Source organism: Vulpes vulpes, chromosome 2 (genome assembly GCF_048418805.1).
Source record: "Vulpes vulpes isolate BD-2025 chromosome 2, VulVul3, whole genome shotgun sequence".
Lineage (NCBI taxonomy): Eukaryota > Metazoa > Chordata > Mammalia > Carnivora > Canidae > Vulpes > Vulpes vulpes.
In genome coordinates, this window is record NC_132781.1 from 71,066,978 (window position 1) to 71,084,203 (window position 17,226).

General features: G+C 35.9%; 1 protein-coding gene across 49 annotated transcripts in view; it reads right to left on the reverse strand.

Moving 5' to 3' along the window:
* ADGRL3 (adhesion G protein-coupled receptor L3) overlaps positions 1 to 17,226 on the reverse strand; it is an 808,546-nt gene that overhangs the window by 227,851 nt on the left and 563,469 nt on the right. The window lies entirely within an intron of this gene.

Below are 17,226 nucleotides of genomic sequence, written 5' to 3' on the forward strand. Positions count from 1 at the left end.
TAAATAAAAAATAAAAAAATAAAAAAATAAAATACACATTTACTGTGGAATGACATTTTTAAAAATACAATGAAAATGATCTAGAAGAAAAATTAAATGAAAGAAAAAATATTTAAACAATATAAGCCCACATTTTTATTGGTGGGTTAAACAGACTAGTACTCTATCAATCTGCGATGTTTCTAAACACATCTTCTCAGTTTATGCACTTACTTCATTGGAGGCCAGTGTTATACAGTCCGCACACTGGCATCAATATCGAACAACACTTGGTAGCACTTACTTAGATAACTTTATAACTCTGATTATATTTTAAATTTTTTTTTATGATTTACGTCTATTATCTGAATAGAAAACTACTCCTTCCTGCTTAGTATATTTTATGAAAAAATAATCACTAGCCATGATATAAAAAGTAGGTAGATGAATTCATTTTCTATTTCTTTGCAAAACATTCTGCGGCTCACATACTATTTGTAACATACTTTCTGTTTTTCGAGTGAAGGTGCTAATTTGAAGGCCAAGATGCTGACTGAAAAAATAGCTACCTAAAAACAACAACAACAACAAAATTTCTAATGTTCAAAGTAGCTATACTTTGTATACTGATGATTCAGTAAGCAATTAGAATATTGAGGCAAGAAAGCATAATCGCAGAGTCAGTTCAATTTCTAAAGCTCCTTTGTAAAACCATTTCTGAAAAGAAAAAAAAAAAAGGTTTGGGTAGAAGCAGAGGACCCACCAATTTCTTTCTATGATGGGAATATGCAGTTATATTTTACACATTTACTATAGCAATTTACAGGGTTGTTAATCTCTTTTCCTAAACAAGGAAAGTTAATGATACATAGATTATGATAACAGTTAGAGTAACCTTCCCTTTTCAAGTAATATTCGACTTGTAATAAACTCTGCTGATTCCTCTTATGAGGCACATTTCAAATAATTAATATGGCTCCCTGTTGCTAGTAGCTGCTGTTGCTCCCAGCATTTTTCTAGCTAACAGCAGACACAGTGGAGACGTTGTAATATACAGAGCCCCTCATAATGGTAACTAAGAATATTGTGCATTCACTGGCCATGTTTCAATGGAATACTAAAGCGCTATTCTAAAAGGAGTAAGATCATGATTGTGCACTTGTAGCAGTCCATGTGTAATAGAGCTTATTAAAAACTTTAGATTATCTTAATTATGAAAATGCCTAATGTTTACCTATGTAGCATACTCGATTGCAAAATCTTTTTTTTTTTTTTTTTTTTTTACTTTTAAGGTCCTGTCATTACAAACGAATTGGTTTGAAACTTTCTTGACCATCTAAATGAAAATAAAAATCTTTTACTTTGTACTGGTTCAGAATAATCTCAGCATATAAAATTATATTGATTTCATGTCTAATCCAGGAACACTTTTACCACATATAATAATTATTAGACATTCATACACACGTCATCTCCATTTATGCAACCATGTCACTGCGGGTATTTAGAGGGAGGTACTATGCCAATATATTCATATTTTTAAATCAGAGAAACAAGCAGAGGAGACTGAATACCTTGCTCAAGTACATGCAGCTCATAAAGAGCAAGGCCAGGGGCATTTTGACTCTAAATCTGAAGGGTTTTCAAGTATGTCAGGTATTTTTCTCAAAGAAGGTCTCTGTATACTAAACCTGGGAAAAAACTGTATAGATTTCAGTGATTAAACTCTGACAAGTAACTGCTTGTGGAACTGTCACCCCTACATTCGGTTTGAAGTAAAAAGACCTTTTAAATGTCACATTTGCCTCTGTTCTTGGGAACACCACATAACTTCAAGAGTGCTCAACAGGGATACTTTAGGTAGCACAAGATCACAGTGTGTATGTCCCTAAGGGGGAACAGAGATATCAAAGAGGCAGCAGGATGGGGTGAGGATATTGACAGTCAAGTCCTGAACTCGGTTTGCCATAATGTCCATTCTGCCTCCAATGTGAACTTTAGCAAGCTGGAGGGTAAGATGTGGCTGGGAGAGAGAGCTACCGTGGCTGGAACTGACAGTCTCTCTAAGTCTTGGAGAAATAGCAGAAATGCAGTGATAGATTTCAGTTTGGTGACTGAGATCTCTAATCTACAGAATAAAAACTAGAAATCACGGAGGCTGCTGTTGATTAACCACATTAATCAAATACATTAAAAGAAATTCTGCTTCAGGTAGATGATCAGTGATACACACACATAGACCACAAAAAAAAAAAAAAAAGAAGAAGTAATAAAGCCTAATTCTAATCTATGGTTAATGAAGGCAGTGAATCTCAGGGAGAAAATTGTTGTTCATCAGGGAGAGCATTATAGAACATGGACAGTTTGAAAAAAAAAAAAAAACCCAGTGACTATCAAATATCCACCTACCCCATTAAGAATTACTGCAAAAAAAAAAAAAAAAAAGAATTACTGCAAAATAATAGTAATAATAACAAACCGTGGTTAATATCATAAATCACTTCCATATATAATCCTCCTAGACATTACAGTGAATAATATTTAACCAAAAATGTGATCAGTTCAAAAAGAGCTTAGGAAGATAAAAAGCATGGCAAATACAGAATGTATTTTTATTTATCTTACATTAGACATGCCTGGTCCTTACAGCAGAAGCTTTATATATCCAAGTGTGAAATGTGCTGCTCCAATTTTTCTTTACTTTTTCAAATTAAAAAGATACAGATTTGTTTATTTATTTCTCCCAAATTTCATTTCCTTTTGTCCCCTGGATTTTAAAGCCAAAAAAAATCATACTGAGATTTTGATTAGAATTGGATTAATTCTTTAAATTAATTTGGAGGATAAACATTTAAAATATTTGTCTTCATTTTCTTTTAAATGGATATTCACTTGTTTGATTTGCCATTAAATAAAGCTGGAATAAATTAAGTTTTGAAATTGTTTATATTTTGGTTATAAGAATATTTCATTAAGTATTCTATATTCCCCATTTAAATGAAATTTGTAAATTTTCTTGATAATTTTCGTTGAACTTTTTTCATGGCTATTGTCAGAATTATTAGTTACTGACTTCGACTCTCTTAGCTCAGAGCTAGATACACTGACTGACACTAACGTTTAGTTATTTCCTGTGATCTTTGTCTCTTACAGGAAATATATTCCCAGGCTAAGATTCATCTGTAGTCTTTTATTTAATTATTTTGTGCTGTAGAATTTAAATTAAAAAAAAAAAACTGATTTTATAGGACATGCTATTTAAAGGACACCAGTTATTTTACCTTAATTTTCTACAAAATATTTACCAAAGGAATAAACAATACTGAATGATAGGCTTCATAAAAGAATTAAAAGGGAGAGAGAGAGAGAGAGAGAGAGAGAGAGAGAGAGAAGCTTCATGGTTTACTGCTAAGGAGTCATGGAAAGTAAAAGCAGTAGAGAAACAGCTGAGTAGCTTATGAGATTTCATTCATTTCTGGTCTAGGTGAAATGATACAAATGTGTGAAGAGGTCACAGATATGTGTATGTGCACATATATAAGTATACACATATGTGTGTATATGTGTACCTTTATGCGACAAATCTATACTGATACATAATTCACATACCAAGCAATTCACCCATTTAAAGTATGCAGTAGTTTTCCTTATATTCACAGAGTTGTGCAACCACCACCACAATCAAGTTGAAACCATGTTCACTGCTACAAAAAGAAATCTCAAGCCAGTCACTCCTCATTTCCTCCCAACTCATCCCTGTCTTTGGCAACCACTCATTTTACTCTCCATCTCTAGAGATCTGGCTGTTCTGGACATTACTTATAAAGGAACTACTCAAATATGTGGTCTTTTGTGATCAGCTCTGTTCATTGAATATAGTTTTTCAAGGTTCACCCATGTGGTAGCATGAATCAGCACTTCATTTCTTTTTGTCGTCAAATAATATTCCATTGCAGAGACATACTACATTTTATTTAATCATTCATCAGTTCATGGACGTTTGGGATCATTCCCACTTTTCCATTATTATGAATAATGCTGTTATGAACCCCTGGGCACAAATTTTTGTGTGGACATGTTTGCATTTTTCTTGAATATATATGCCCAGGAGTGGAATTGGTGGATCATATAGTAAATCTGTGTGTAAATTTTAGAAGCCTGATTTCCAAAAAGGCTATACCGTTTTACTTTTCATTTGTAGTTCATGAGGCTTCCGATACCATGGAAATGTGTTTCAGGTTTTTTTCATTTATTTTACTTATTTATTTTTTTAAAGGTAGTAGTGTAGTTGAGGCAGATCTGATTGAAATACTAAGACAATTGTTAAAACCTGGAAAGGGACCAATTTCTCCAAGTGGATATAGAAAGATGAAATAGGGTTTGGGTCTAGAAGTTGTATAGTTCATCCACATTGCAAGAACAATGATCCCCCTCCCCGCAAAAAAGAGAAGTTCACATTCTAAAATGAAAATGTGTGGCCTATCTAGTGCCAGATATGCTAAAGATATATAGAAACTTTAAGGGTGGTGGTCAACAAAACCCAGCACTACAGCAAAAACTCAAAGGTTGTTATGGATTCTAGAAAAGTCCTTATTTTCTTCTATCTTCTATCTCTTCTCAACTTTCATCTAATTTGTATTTTATTGAGGAATCCTGTACAATTTCTGTTAAAGGCCAAATACAGGAAAGACTGGACTAGCATTAGATACAAGAAAAATGTTTTTTTTTTCTTTCTTTCTTTCTGTTGTCAATACTTTACTTGCACAAGAGAACACAGGATTACATTTTTAGAACCACAGATTTTGGAGGGAGAAAGGCATGTGATAGCTTATCATCCCAAACCCACATTTTAGAATGAGGAAGTACATGTTGAGAAATCGGTGAATTTCAAAAGTCAAATCAAGGTGCTAGTTGTCAAGTCTGATATCAGAAGACAGTAAGAAAGGAGATGCTTTACACCCAGCCTGCAGAAAAATAAACACACTCTCATTCTATTCTCTCTTCTGAAGCCTTCTTTTGTAGGCCATGGTTGTCAAAGTGCGTGGGGCATAATCTTTCAGGTGTGTGGAAAGGGTAAAAAGCTTGAGAACTATTTATTTATGAAATATATATATTTTCCCTCCATAAGGTGGGGTCTACAAACTAAAGGCAGTTTGGCCTAACAGGTAAGATCAGATTATGCCCTAGAAACAGAACTACCTATGTTGATATCTGGACTCTGCCACTTTATAACCATATAACCATTAGCCATATAACTAATAAGCCAGCAACTATCAAGTTGTTTAACTTCTACATGCTTCAATTTCCTCATTTGTATAATGGGGATTATAGTAACACTTACCTCATAGGGGTGTATTGACGGTTAAATAAACTTATGCATGTGTAGTATTATGTACTTGGTACATAGTAAAATATTTATAATTTTTAACTATTATTGTTATTATTATTGCAAGTTCATTATTTAATTCATTAATTCATCAACCACTATTAGTTGAGTACCTAATACATAATATGTTTCTAGATACTTGGCATATATCACACAACAAAATAAATGATAATGCACAACCTTACGTAAGGGCAGACAGACAGTAAGCAATTAACAAAATCAATACATAAATAATATTGCATGAACAAGATGAAAAGGGCAATGGAAACAAATTAGAACAGGTTTCTAAAGGGGATCGGGAGTAGAGGAGGCAGGTTACAATTTTAAACAAGATGATCAGGGAAAGCAATGTAATTTCCATGAACAGCATTTGAAGAATTCAAGAAAAGACAAGAGATAATATCGGACTTTGACAGGAAACTATAAAAAGATGAAAGTACAGATAAGGGTCCAAACCTAATTTTAAAAATTAAAAATGAAAGAACACAATGCGCTATATTAGATGCTTTATCCTCATGCATTTATTTCATATTTTACACATGTTCATAGATATATTAATACCGTCACCAATGACCGATGAATAAAAGAAGGTATAAATCAAAATATAAATCAAAATCATAAATCAAATATGGAGATAATTGGGAAATGAATACAGCTTTCTTCCTAAAGCAAAAACACATTTACTACCATAAAGTCCCCATTGGTTTCTCCAGTTACATCATCTTTCAACTCAAATTTCTCTCATTTTCTATATAGTGCTGTAAACAAGTTTAATGGTTTATGGCCCTCTAGGCAGATTTCATGCCTTTCTTTTGTTTGTTTGCTTTAAACTTTCAACTGTTGATCTTGATTATTTCCTCTAGGGGTATGACATTTCTCCTCCTTAAAAACAATAAAACAGATCTCACCATTTTGCTCCTGGGGTTCTAAATAGTTTTATCATTTTCCTTTTACAACCTTTAGGATGACAGCAAGTTGCATCTCTGAACCTCTCTGTCCTACTACAATAGTGATTTCATGTGGAATGTGGGAACCTATATGAAACTACATTTAAGAATGGCAGATGAAAAAAAAAAAAAAAAAAGAATGGCAGATGGAATTTTCCTAAGTTTTTCAAATACTCTGAGAGGAGCTAAGCCTCCTTTCTCAAAGGAACAAAAAATAACGTTTAATTTCTTGTTGAAAATAATCTCAGCTACTGATAAAAAAAATATCAGAGGTCAATATGTTGTTTGTGCTGATGGAAAATTGGGTGTGCCTAGCATTAAACAGCTTTCTTTTTTGTCTTCAAGTCCCAGTCTGACTATAACCATCTGGCATTTATAAAATCAGCTTTTAGGTAAAGATGTAAACACCACAATCAAAAGTAATCATCAAAGAAAAGAGCTGTAAAGGTGCCAATTTGATACTTATCTTTTCGTTCTGGCTTCCTTTTCCCCCTTCATCTTATTACTCATACTTATTTTCAGTGAATTTAGTAAAATATGAGGTAGCAAAGAAGCAACTACATGCTTGACTTATTGAGGATATAAAGTCATTGATGGAAGCACCAAGGTCACTGATGGCCTTCTCCCCAGTGGATATTACTTCCGCACAGGAAACAGATGGAGTGATTTGAAGCAAAAGTAACTTTCTTGTTTGTTTGTATATGTGGGCATTTCATTCAGCAGATAATTTTTCAGGACTCAATCCCTTTAGTGGCCAATCTTAACAATACCACATAAACAAGATAAGATGCTCACCCCACAAAGAGACTGCAGTTTAGATGCAGCATTAAACAACCATAGTGTAGTATGATATGTACTTTGACAGAGATGAGACAATAGCATCTCATTGAGGTAAATGAAGTGAGGGAAGAACACTGCCCGGAGAATACAAGTGGTACTCTAGTGAAAGCCAACAGTAGGTGTAGGGAAGCAGAAGGAACATAACGAGTGGATGCTTACAGATCATAAAACTTAGAGGGGCTGGGAGACAGGGAATCGCAGGAGGAAGGAAGGCAGGGCAAAAAAAAAAAAAAAAAAGAAGATGATTAAAAAAATAACAAAAATTTCAGAACTGTACCCCACAAGGGGCATCTGTGTGGCCGAGTTGGTTAAGTGTGGACTCTTGGTTTTGGCTCAGGTCACAATTTCAGGGTCATGAGATTGATCCCTGTGTCAGGCTGAGAGCCCAGTGTGGAATCTGCTGGAGATTCTCTCTCCTTCTCTCTCTCCACCTCCCCTCCCACTCATTCGCTCTCTCTCTCTCTCTCTCAAATAAGTAAATCTAAAAAAAAAAAAAAAAAAAAAAGATGTACCACCCCCAAAGAAAAGAAAAAATAATGTATATGCCTATTACTCAGCTTTAACAATGACCAAGTCACGGCCTACACTGTCCTATATTGTCCCATCTCTCTCCTTCAGTCTCCTCTTCCTCATCCCAGAAGGTTTTTTTTTTTTTTTAAGAATTTATTTATTTATTCATGAGAGGCACAGAGAGAGAGAGAGAGAGAGAGAGAGAAAGGGAGGGAGGAGGGAGGCAGAGACACAGGCAGAGGGAGAAGCAGGCTCCATGCAGGGAGCCTGATGTGGGACTCGATCCTCGGTCTTCAGAATCACACCCTGGGCTGAAGTCGGCGCTAAACCACTGAGCCACTGGGGCTGCCCTCAGAAGGTTTTGAAGCAAATCCTGGACACAATATAATTTCACTTGTACGCCATTTATGTATCAGTAAATAATGAGGGCTTTTAAAAACTAAGTGTAATATTGTTATGACACCTAAAGAGGCTATGTTATGAAAAATCAATTTAATGTCAAATTCAGCTAAGCAACTGTCCGGAAGAAATCAACAAGTCTGAAACAAATGAATTCTGTTAGCCTGCAAAACAATCCTATTAGCCTCCCATTGGTCCTAGCATTGAAATTACGTTGGACTGAAGGAATGCTTTAAACTTAAAACAAATTTCAGGTGCTCACAGATATAAAGGGGAATGTATTTTATAAAACCACGCAAATACATTTCTCACTTTCACAAGTGTGAAAAAATGATTTGGTAGTTAAATAACAAACATTGAGTTCTAGAAGCACTACTTCAAAACTTATTCCATAGGGATCCCTGGGTGGCGCAGCGGTTTGGCGCCTGCCTTTGGCCCAGGGCGCGATCCTGGAGACCCGGGATCGAATCCCACATCGGGCTCCCGGTGCATGGAGCCTGCTTCTCCCTCCGCCTGTGTCTCTGCCTCTCTCTCTCTCTCGCTCTCTGTGTGACTATCATAAATAAATTAAAAAAAAAAAAAAAAAAAAAAAAAACTTATTCCATGAAGGCTCAAAAACCTATAGTAGCAAGCATTACAATAAACTATAAAAAGAAAAAGAAAAAGGAATCAGGTTATTTAACTTCCCTAAATTTCTAGTTTTTTTTTTTTTTATAACCACCCAAAAATAAGCAGGAATGAATACACTTAAAAACCAAAGAGCCTGTTAATAAAAATGGTGATTTTTTAAGAGCCTAATACTAAGAAGCACCATGTGAGGTAAATATCGTTTCCTATTTTAAAAATGTGAAATCTAAAGCTCAGTAAGATTAAATGCATTTTCAAAGGTTACACAATACTGTGTGTGGGAATCAGGTTTCAAATCCAGAGACCTCGTTCTTACTATATAGTTCACTGCCTTCACCTCCTATAAATACACCCACGGGGGTGGAGAAAGAAAGCAAATATACTATAATTTCTGAAACATTAGAAATTTTTAGTTCCCTATTTTCAGACTACCTAAAATTAAGTGTTTATATTACTAAAGCACTAACTCACAAAATAATCATGATTACAAAATTACTTTCCTCAGACGATGAGCAAAGCTTAACATTCTACTTAACAGGAGGGTAGGTATATTAGCCCTCTCCTGACTTTTTTTCTTTCCCTTTTAAATCGACGCCTTTAAAAAGAGTTAGGGCTTAACAATACAGATCTCTTTGAATCACTGTGATTTCCAAAAGCTGGAAAAAAAAAAATCGAAGTGTACTTCAACCCTCTTCCAGCCAAAATACACGCACATCACCTTTCCTATTTTTTATCACCAGTGTACTGAGCTCATGTTTGCATATTGTAGAGAAAGAAGAAACTCTTTCGTTATCCAAGCACTTAATATTCAGGTCTATGAAATTGAGGGTGTGAGTGTTTAGGGTGGGGAGCTGTGACAAGCTAGATTGGAAAAGTCAGATTTTGAGTAACATAAGCAAACCAAATCAGCAGAACCATGATATTAGCATGAACTCGGGGATCAATAATTCCAGTTGGTTAATTAATGAAGGACATACAAAAGGCTGTTTGATCCTAAGCCAGCTTCATTGCCAGAAGAATTTGAATTTAATTCTGAGTATCTGAATTAAAGTCACCTCAGATATGTTGCTTACAGCAGCTTGTGTTGGGTAGACATATGGTTCCCCAAAGATGTCCACTTCCTAATCCTCAGAATCTATGGCTCTGTTATCTTATATGGCAGATAGGATTTTGCAGATATGATTAAGGTTGAGATGAGACATTATCCTAGCTAACTATGTGAGTTCTTAAAAGTAGAAGAGGAAGGCAGAGGATTAAGAGTGATACAATGCAAGAAAGCCAAGTCAAGCCATGGGTGGTTTAGAAGATAGAGGACGTGGACCAGAACAAAGGGATGCTTTGGTCCAACAAACGTTGCTTCTAGAACTTTTAAACAGACAAGGATCCTTCCCAGAGTCTACAGAAAGAACTGGTTTTAGCCTGGCAAGACCTGTGTTAAGCTTTTGTTCTAGATTGATAAATTTGCATTATGTTTAAGCTTCAAAGTTTGTGGCAATTTGCCCAAATGTACAACTTAAGAACTAGCATTTAATTCTAGAATAATCCTATTATTGAATATACTAATTATTTGAATAGATATTACATATACATGATTCATATTCAACTGGGGCAAAATTAAAGCATTTAAGCCACCTGGTGACTTTCCACAGGCAAAATCTCTTTCCAGGACTTTGTATATCTTTCTGGAGGTGTTCTATATTTTTATAACACACACGCACACACACACACTAACATGATTGCATATATACTTATTTTATTTGAATTGCTGCCCTATTAAAGCACACTCATATTTTGCATTTTGAAAGGCCTGCTTTAAAAGGTATTTTAGAGATTGAATTGTTTACCACAATTTTCTAATGAATCTAGATTCCTACACTGCATTATTAAGAATGCACCAATGGCACAGAGGACACGACATTCTTTTAATCAGAAATGGAACATTTCATAAGGCAATATAGTAACTTGATGACTGTGACTAAGTGATAAGCATAAAACACAACTATATATAATGAGATGATGGTTAATCAGACAAAACAAAAAATCAAAGTGATGGAATGGCTTCTTTAGAAATTATCTAGCCCAACTGCTGTAATTTACAGAGGAGGAAAGAGGCCCAGATAAGATAGAGGACAGACCTAAGGTCACCCTCTGTTTAAGGGCAGAGGCAGACATAGATAATAGTCATACGAGTCTTAGTCATGGGCTCTTTCCTCTATCCTACACTGTCTCTTTTTCCTTTTTTTTTTTAATTAAGATTTTTTTTTTTACAGCAGTTTAAAATTCACAGCAAAATTAAGAAGAAGGCACAGTAATTTCGCATATATCCCAGGTCCCTGTACACAGAGCCATCATCAGCAACCCCCTTAAGATGGATACATTTGAGGATGCCTGGGTGGCTCAGTGGTTGAGCGTCTGCCTTCAGCCCAGAGTGTGATCTCAGAGTTCTGGGATCGAGTCCCACATCGGGCTCCCTGCAGGGAGCCTGCTTCTCTTTCTGCCTATTTCTCTGCCTCTCTCTCTGTGTCTCTCATGAATAAATAAATAAAATCTTAAAAAAAAAAAAAAGGTGGATACATTTGTTATACTGATGAACTTACATCGACAGGTCATAATCACCCAATGTCCATAGCTTACATTAGAGTTCATTTTGAGGGTGTACATCCAGTGGGTTTGAACAAATGAATAATAACATATGTCCATCAATATGGTATCATATGGAGTGTTTTCACTGTGCTAAAATTGCTCTGTTTCACCCATTCATCCCTCCTCCTCCTCTTTTATTCATCTTTTTAGTTTTACAGTAAAAAGTATAAAAAGTGTAGAGCCTTGCTGGGCTAACAAAAACAGGGTAGGAATGCTGCAAAATAGGAAGATAAAGTATTGTCTAAAATAAGATTTAGAGTCAATCCACTATTTTGAAATTATCTAGGTCATACATTTACTATGAGAACCTGATAAATATCTGTGTGACTCAGAATAGATATTCAATAAGTACTTATTATTTTTGGTCTATAAGGAAGACAAAAGTAACCTTGATAACTGGGAAGTAAAATCTTGTTCGGTGACTCAGGAAAGGCTGGCAGAGGAATGAGCCCAAGGAGGATGTGGGGAATGAGTAAGACTAAAGTGATTTGGTATGTTTACTCTCCTAATTCTCTTGTAATATTTGGAAATATGATTCACCATATTACAAAGTGCTTTTGAAGAGAGAGAAAAAAATAGATGTCTTTTCTTTCGTATTTTACTTACGGTAAAAATTACATTAAAGGCCATATGAAGGGGATCCCTGGGTAGCTCAGCGGTTTAGCGCCTGCCTTCGGCCCAGGGCATAATCCTGGAGTCCTGGGATCGAGTCCCACATCAGACTCCTTGCATGGAGCTTGCTTCTCCCTCTGCCTATGTCTCTGCCTCTCTCTCTCTCTCTGTCTGTCATGAATGAATAAATAAAATAGTCTTTAAAAAATTGACTTAGCATTTAAACGAAAAAAAATAAAGGCCATATGAATTTCTTGAATCTATATTTTTACTTATAATTCAATTCACCTACCAAAACAATATCAAAAGAAGATACCAATTAGTTAATCTTTTCTAATATGCAGCCTAGGTATCAAATTCCAGGGAAACAGAAAGAGTAAAATAGGGTTTAGACACATTTTCTCTGTTATGGAATGTATATGATGGTTAAAAGTGTGCGTTCTCCAGAAATTGTGTACTACATGGAAAAATGTAAATGGTAAGTATGTGTATACACTTATATTTTATTCATACATATATGCACAAACACCTTGGCTACTATCAAATTATTCTAGGGTTATTTTAAAGATTTTATTTATTTATTCATGAGAGACACACACACACAGAGAGGCAGAGACACAGGCAGAGGGAGAAGCAGGCTCTCTGTGGGGAGCCTGATGCGGGACTCAATCCCAGAACCCCAGGATCAGCCCTGAGCCAAAGGCAGATGCGTAACCACTGGAGCCACCCAGGTGTCCCTATTCTATGGTTTCTTAAACTTGCTTTAACATTTGCTATAAATTTGTAAGTAATGGGACTGAAACATCCTTTCACTTTTCTAATTTGCTTAAGTGGAAGAGTAATCATAATGTACACATTTAGGGAAGACTTTATAGAGGACAATTCAGATATAAAACTCTATGAGGGGGTGGCACCTAGGTGGCTCAGTTGGTCAAGTGACCGACCAGCTTTTGATTTAGGCTCCGGTCATGATACCAGGGTCCTCAGATCCAGCCCTGAGTTGGGATCTGCACTCAGTGTGGAGTCTGCTTGAGATTTTCTCTCTGTTTCTCTCCCTCCTCTCTTCTCCCTGTTTATGTTCTCTTTGTTTCTTTCTCTCTAAAAATAAATAGATAAACAAAATCTTTAAAAAAAAAAAAAGATTCTATGAAGATTGAAGGCATATGAAGTACAAATTGTACTACATCTTCTCAGTCATCCTAGGACTCACTCAAATGCCTTAGACATTGTAAGAACCCAGTGCATTTCTGGTCACATTCATGTGACATGTCACGTTCATGACATGAAAGGAAATAAGACGATGATTAAAGTTGCTATACTTTAAATCAAAAGCAAGGCAAATAGTAATGCTCTAGGGAAATTTCTTTCAAAACTGGAGAAAAATTCACAGTGCAACTAATTTTGCTTAATTGATAAATGTTACAAATTTGATAACTACATTAACTCTCTCAGCCTGTTCATTTCTTACAGAAAACGTTCATGGGGTTTTTGAAAAGGTCTTTACCAAAGGAGGCACAATTCCCCAAATATAGTTCAGTTCATCTATCTACAGTAGGTATTTTAAGAAATACTCTATTATCAAGCATTTAAAAAAAAGAGTTAATATCTATTCTACCAAACATCTACTAATGTACTTTTATTGATTTTCCCCAATAAAATAGTTATTATGTATATGACGATAATGTCATTATGATAAACTGAAAAACCTGGATAAACTGACACCAAATTTCAATTATTTATCTGTATTTAACAGAATTGAAAATAGTTGATGCTAGTAAAGGAAAGATTTGCTTTCTGGGTTCAGGAGAAAGGATTATGGTGCCTGAAAAGTGATATTAAAATTACTTCAAAGGAAAACTAGCAGGTGAAAATTTGCTTCTAGAACCATAGAAGCAAATAGCAAGAGGAAAAATATAGACCAGGGTATTTACAACAAAGAGTTTTGTTCCCTGGAGTACAGAGCCAGGAAACTGGCCTGCTGTGTTTATGTTTTTAAAGTCTGGCTTCAAAGATTATCCCAGCATGCCAAGAAAAACATAAAATGTTAAATTTTCCTGTCCTCCCTGCTGATAGATCAGAAAACATCAGTAACACTAACTCAAAAAGAGGAATGCTAAATCATGTTAAGGGTACCTGAAACAAAGTTCATAGATGGTTAGCAACAAAATGGTAACACCTCCTCTACAGCCCCTACTCCCAAGAGAGAGTCCAAATTATGAAAAGTAGGAGCAGCCTGGATTTGACTGAATACATGTTATAAATGGAGAAGTATGACGATACAGATCTCAGAGCAAAAACTACTCATCATGTGTTACTCTCAAATGATGCCCATCAGGCACTTTTCCTCTTAGCTCTGAAGTCAGTAAAACTTAGAGAAGGCAAATTTACAAATAATTAGAATGAGACCTTTGGATACCGGCCAGTAAATTAAATGCACCTCAACTTACTTCGGAGAAGAGTAGAAAAATTCAAATATATTCATTATAGATTCAGTGCTCAAATTTCTAATATGTATAATGATACAAGGAGGCAAGATAATGAAGAATCAGAGGAGCTTTTTACAAGAATATATATAAGGTTTGTGAAATTAACTATTTTTTAAAGAAAAGAGACAGGGAGACACTTGTTCTCCCCACAATTAGGTCAAAATTTCTTCTTGCTTTTTATCAATCCATGAGATTTGGGAGAAAATCCCTCAAGATAGCTCAGCAGGACCCTAGCACGGTCAGTTAGTTGATTGGGACCAATATGCCCCCAAAATACTTGAATTCAGAAAACTGCACACAAAAGTATTGAACGGATAGGCTTACAAACATGGGATAACAGTGACCCAAGCATAATAAGACCAGAATGGCACATAGAGAAATAAAAGGATACAGATATTCTCTTAGGATGACGATAGTAAAATTTACCACCTAATTCTTTTCCATAAACTCTAAAATATATCATTGTATAGAATGAAACTGCCTGTAGTGAAATTTTGACAACTCCCCTCTGTGTGCTAAAATGCTGTCAGGCTGAAAAATCTGAACTCTTTGTGAAAATTGTTCATTTTTGACAGATTTATCCTACTTTTATGTTTGCAGTCTTAATCATAGGAATGTGAAAAAGTTAGCTTTATACTCAAAGAGTTGGAAGCACTATTAGCATAATTTAGAGGTACTAGGGATGCCTCCATGGCTCAGTGGTTGAACACCCCCTTAGGCCCAGGGTGTGATCCTGGAGTTCTGGGATCGAGTCCCTGCATGGAGCCTGCTTCTCTCTCTGCCTGTGTCTCTGCCTCTCTCTTTCTGTGTCTCTCATAGATAATAAATAAAATCTTAAAAAAAAATTAGAGGCACTAAGCATTTATATTACAGTTCTCTATAAAAAACAAAAATTGTCAGAGAAGTGAAAATATTTATAAAGCAACTGTATTGAATTTGATTGATTTTAAGATATTATTTATCTATATGTGTATCTATACACACACATATACACGCAGCCTGTTTCTGTTTCATTCCTTTGCTCACTGTTACTAAGTGGTTAAGAACGTTGGTCTTTGTTGGACCTTACAAGGCTGAGATGACATAGGTTTCAGTAACCCTAATCAAAGTCATATAGTACGGGCATTGGAGGAAAAGCAGTGTCATGTCATGGTTAAGAATACAGGTTTTGGAGATACAAGACCTGTTTGTCCTCATTGCAGTTACATCACTTACAGACTCAGTAGCCTTAGTCATATTAATCTTTTAGCATCAGTTTCTTCCACTGTAAAATACAAGCAATAGCAATCCTATTGCAAAGGATTGTGGTAAGGTTTTTTTTATTTTAAGCCATATATATGAATCAGACTGCCTGCCCCATATACACCTAAATGTCAAACTGTATTCTCCTTGTTTATATCATAACTATCTCATACTTTCTTCCTCTGAGACAAACAGGACAATACCAGCACAGCCAATCAAATCTCTTTGTACATAAGGCTTTTTAGGTTGGTGATTAGGAGATGGTATTTGGAGAGGATATTCCTAGCTGAGATCAAAGCAGTGTCTTTTTTTTTTTTAAGATTTATTTATTTATTCATGAGAGAGAGAGAGAGAGAGGGGCAGAGACACAGACAGAGGGAGAAGCCGCCTCCCACAGGGAGCCCGATGTGGGACTCGATCCTCAGACCCAGGATCACACCCTGAGCCAAAGGCAGACGCTCAACCATTGAGCCACCCAGGCATCCCAAAAGCACAGTCTTTAATTGAGGAACACTGAGCAGACAACAGTGTTCAGGTTAGCAGCAGGAACAGGTTAGCCTCCTGGAAATCCATTTCTCCATCTGTAACACAGGAATCGTGACAAGATAGGTCACCAAGCAGGGTACAGTCAACTATGGTCCATAGGCCAAATTTGCCCCATGCCAGATTTTGTATGATCTGTGTCCTAAAATTGTTTCCCAAGTTTTAAAAAGTTAGAAGAAGAAGAGTAAGTAGATGGAGGAGAAAAGGAAGACATAGAGGAGAAGGAGGAGGAAGATTAATCAGTAGTAGCAGCAGCTCTAGAGATTGTGCATAATCAGCAAAATCTATCATATTTATTATCTAAGCCTTAACAGAAAAAGTTTGCTAATCCCTGCCTTTGAATTACTGTGAATACTAAAGGAGCCAATGTATGAAATATACTAAGCAGATGATTTGGTATAATTGTAGTTACTGTCTTGCTACTAACATTCTAAACCTTCACCAGGACAGTAAGAAAGTAAATGTCCTTAAGTCACCTTTAACTGCTCATGTGGAAATACCTGATTTTTCTAAACTCATCAGAAAGAACCTTTCTTTCTTCTTCTTCTCCTTCTTCTTCTTTTCCTCCTCCTCCTCCTCCTCCTCCTTCTTCTTCTTCCTCTTCCTCTTCTTCTTCTTCTTTTTTAGATGTTATTTATTCATGAGAGACGGAGGGGCAGAGACATGGGCAGAGGGAGAAGCAGGCTCCCTGTGGGGAGCCTGATGCAGGACTTGTTTCCAGGACCCTGGGATCATGCCCTGAGCTGGAGGCTCAACCACTGAGCTATCCAGACTTTCCAGAAAGAACCTTTCAACAGGGTCCCTTCTCTGGATAAAGAAATATGCTAAATTAAAAAAAAAAAAGAAATATGCTAAATAAAGCAGAGGAGATGTACAATGTTACCTTTGCCAGGAATTCTTTGGCAAAAATAGTTTATACCATTTTGTTTCATGTGGCTGCATTTAATGAGAGTGAGTCCTCCATCAAAGATGTCCATAAACACACACACACATACATATCAAGTATTGCAGG